Genomic DNA, 4,339 nt, shown 5'->3' on the forward strand with positions numbered 1-4,339 from the left:
GAGTGGAGAAGAAGGTTTACGGGTGGGCTCGGAGGGCTTGGAGGCGAAATTATCAAGGGCAAAGGGTCCAAAGGTTCTAGATCATGCATTGTTGACTCTTGGGACCTTTTCTTTTTCCCTTGCCTTCTCTACGTGGTCTTTAGTCTGGGTTCCTACAGCGTATTGAGGTCGATTGCGGGCTCTTTAAGGGAGCTCAGGAAATGTGGGGAGTCTTTGAGGAGCAACCCTCAAGATTTTATATTATGAGGTCGTGGACTTAAGCATAGGCTCTTCATCAACTCCTATTCCCATTGACAGGCATAGACCTTGAAACAGTCCACGAAAGAAGTACCCACACAATGCTTTGAGCTGTTCTGTGATCAGTTGCCCTACATCAATCGGTATGCCGCGTGCAATGCAATATACGACCATGACTTGATCCCTTGATACAGTCTTGTCATGTATGGTTGGGATTAGCTGCTTCTTGACCAAGTTAGACCCAAAGCCTTCCCTCCGGAAGCAAAGATTTGGATGCCAGGGTGCAGATGCCTTTGAGTGAAACACGATCACTTCGTGCCCGATTGTGTTAATACTCTCAGCGCGTCTTTCCATCTGCTACTCAGTAGGATCATCAATAAATTTGTTCCGGTGCATTCGAGTTATCCTTCATTTGGTATATCTTCATTGATGTCCCTTGCGCTGAAGGACACAGTTTCTCCTTTGAAGGTCACCGCATCGCTGGTTCCATGTAGACGCCCTCTATAGAAGTCTCTCACTACCTGCGGCACAATAATGGCTGGGCATTGGCAAAAGTGTCCAGCCATGTTCCACAATTACACTGTGATGAGTCAGGTAGTGGTGTCAACCCAGGATAGAAAGCCCATCTCTATCAGCATGTCATCATTCTCTTTCTCTTCGATGGACGCTTCTTAGCAACGTGGGGTCGCTACTTTCTGCGATTGCTTTGCCCTTTTCTTTTGCTAACTGCAAGGTGGGTTGCTTGCCTTTGTCTCTTCTCCCGCTCTCTGCGTTGTTCCTCCTTCTCGCGTTCCGCGAGTTTTTGACCCTCTTCTTCTATAAGCGCCTCTTATTAGCTTCGCGTTATTCCCCTTCTCCTCTTTCAATCTTCTCTCCTCTTCTTCCTTCTTCTTTTTCTCTTCCGCTTTGAACGACCGACCCCTAGGACTTAGGTTAGTCGTTACTAAATAAATTCATGCATAGAATTTAAAACGACGCCCAGTTATGTTGAAATAAAATGCTAATTAAAATAAGAGAAGTTCAAAAGACATTTATTAATGCAATTGTTAAAACAATAATAGGTACCCATAACTCGTTAAAACTATTAAAAAGTATATAAAAAGAAATAATCCTTAATAATAAGTTAAAATGATAAAACTAAAAATTAAGGGAAAAATAAGGATCTTAAATGTCAATGATGTGGAAGCGTAAAAACTAGTCCCAATGGCTCGATCATGAATTTCGCTGCGCCATCGCCGGTGCATCTCTACCCTTACCTGAAATATCAACATAAGAAAGAATGAGTAATAATATACTCAGTAAGTAACCCCACCACTGGGGTCAGGCTAGGCATTTGTGTCCTCTAAATACCCACATATGGCACATAAATAATGTAAACTATAAGAGACTGAGTCTTATTCCTATTTGTAGTTAAGTATGCCCACAAAACTGGTGATCCCGAAGGAAACACAAAACTGGTGAATCCCGAAGGAAACAACAAAACTGGTGAATCCCGAAGGAAACACAAAACTGGTGAATCCCGAAGGAAACACAAAACTAGTGAATCCCGAAGAGAAACACAAAAACTTGTGAATCCAAAGAAACACAAAACTGGTGAATCCCGAAGGAAAACACAAACGGTGAAAATCCCGAAGGAAAACACAAACTGGTGATCCCGAAGGAAACCAAACTGGTGAATTCCGAGGAGACGAGGCTGAGTGACTGAGGCGGCAACGGAGCAATGGAGGTCGGGGAGGGGGTCTCGGTGGCTACTAGAAGAAAGAGGGGAGAGAAAGAAAAGAAAAAAAGAAAGAAAAGAGAGAAAAAAAAAGAAAGAAAAGGGAAGGATTAAATAAAATAAAAATAAAATAATATATTTTATTTTATTTATTTTATTCTTTTCCTAATCCCCATTATTTTCTTAAATTCCCTCATTTTCAAATTTGGAATTAATTCCTGTTATCAATTTCCAACATAAATTTCCAACTTCAATAATCAAATTACAGTAATTACTCTTAAATGTCCAAAATTCCAAAAAAAAAACCCTCAAACTAATGAAAATTACTGAAATTCCAAATAATAAAGTTGTTGAAATTACATTATTACTAAAAAAATGTGTGGGGTGTTACACGCTTCTTCTTCTCTTTCTTCTCTCTCAAATTCTTCTACAAATTGCTCGGAGGCCAGCAACAGACGATGTTCCTCTTCGCGCCTCCTTATCCCTTCGAGCCTTGCGAGTTCATTATTACTGCGCATTTCCTTATCTTGCAGTCTTCTTCTGCGATTTCCTTCTGCCATGATGAGTTTTGCGCATTCCATTTTCTCTTGCTTCTCCTCCTCTTCTTTTCTTCTTCTTTATTTTTCTTCTAGTGCGATGATTAATCTTTGAGGGTCAATAGTAGACCCTTGCGGTGCATTCTCCTTGCGACGCTGCATCAAGGGGGGCAGCTTCTCTTTCTTTGCCTTCCTCTGTCGCAACCATTTGCGTTGTTTCAGGTTGCATCAACTCCATCAATTGCGCTGTTTCCCCCTATCCTCCCTTATGGAGGTCGATTATCCATCCTTTTCTAGGCTTGCAGCCCTCTGCTTCTTTTCTTAGGCGCCTTTCTTCACGTCGGCACATTATTCTTTCTTCCTTCTCTTTCTTCTTCCTTTCCTTCTTCTCTTCCTCATCTTCGTCATCATCCTTCTTTTCTTTATTCTTTTTCTCCTTGCGATGATGAGAAGACTCAGCCTCTCCAGCCTTTCTCCCTTTGCTTTTCTTCTTCTTCTTTTTCTCTTCAACTACTTTTGGTTGCATCTCCACTGCAACCTCATCCATCGCAACTTCAGCCACCGCAGTCTTCTCCACCAAAACCTCCTCCACCGCAACTTTGGATGTTCCGTCATAGGTTCCTACGTTGGTAGTTACCTTAGGAGTCTCTAAAGCCAGAGTGCCTTTTTCTATCTCTTCTTCATTCACCACCACTGCCTCTAGCACCATCACCTCTTCATTCACCACCACTGCCACCTCCTCCATAGACAGTGGTTGGTTTATAACCACTGTCTTGGGTAATCCCCCTCCTTGCTCCAGATTGCTCAGAATGTTACCAAACACCTCTGTATCATCGCGTCTCTTATTCTCACTCTCAGTTGAGACGAAAAGAGTTGGAACTGGTGTGCTCTTGGTGCTTTTCCCCCTCTTGAACTGAGGAGGTCTGACGGCTAAGGGGTTTCTCTGGGTTCTACCGGCGATTCAGACGGTGTGGGTTTGGGCAGCAAGTCAGCGACTAGCAAAAAGGAATGCTGCCTCTCGCATGGCGATTTGGTCAGAGGAAGAGGTTGATGGTGAAGCAGAGCATTGGGAAGCTTGGTTGGCCATTGATGATAGCTTGGGAAGACTGGAAAAATCGTTGGGTTTCTGGGAAGAAGAAGGCTTCGTATGCTGGGCGCTAGGGTTTTCAGTTTGCCAAAATGAGGTAAAGAATTCACAGACGGGGAAGGGTTCCTATATATAGGTTGGGCCATAGTGGGCCCAATGCATTTTTTGTTGTGATAGGTCTCGAGACACTCAAAAGGCCCATTGCTCGAACTTTCCTCATTTATGAAATTTCAGAAAAACGCCTTTCATCTGCAGAATCATCATTGCTTTGGGATACGAAACGATTGGACTCCTCAAATGACAAAAAGAATTTTCTTTAATGTTTTATTCGAATGGACGCAAGGTAAAGATTAACACAATATGTTCACCAATGCAACTGCATCTTCGTAGAGGACGAGCAACAACGCATGCATCCCCCCTTTAACTAAGCATATTTCTAGAGGATCGGGCGCACGGTAATGCTACCAGTGCAACACTACCTTAACATAGTGCATTTAGCCAAAGACGGGCAAAGGACATATAAGCACGCAACACACCCCTCAGCTTCAATGCATCCGAGTTGGATGAACGCAAAGCGTATCTTGTTGATTCAAGATGCGTCCATCATTGCCTTGCATACTCGATGTTGATTGTTTCATTTCATTTCATTTTATTTTTTTCATCAACGCAAAGTAGTGTGGCTTGCGGTAATAAATTTCTCTTTATTTCTTAATCATTCACCAATTAAGGACTAACGCATTAATTACAAAAAAGGTTAAGAGA

This window comes from Benincasa hispida, chromosome 1, assembly GCF_009727055.1.
Source record: "Benincasa hispida cultivar B227 chromosome 1, ASM972705v1, whole genome shotgun sequence".
NCBI lineage: Eukaryota > Viridiplantae > Streptophyta > Magnoliopsida > Cucurbitales > Cucurbitaceae > Benincasa > Benincasa hispida.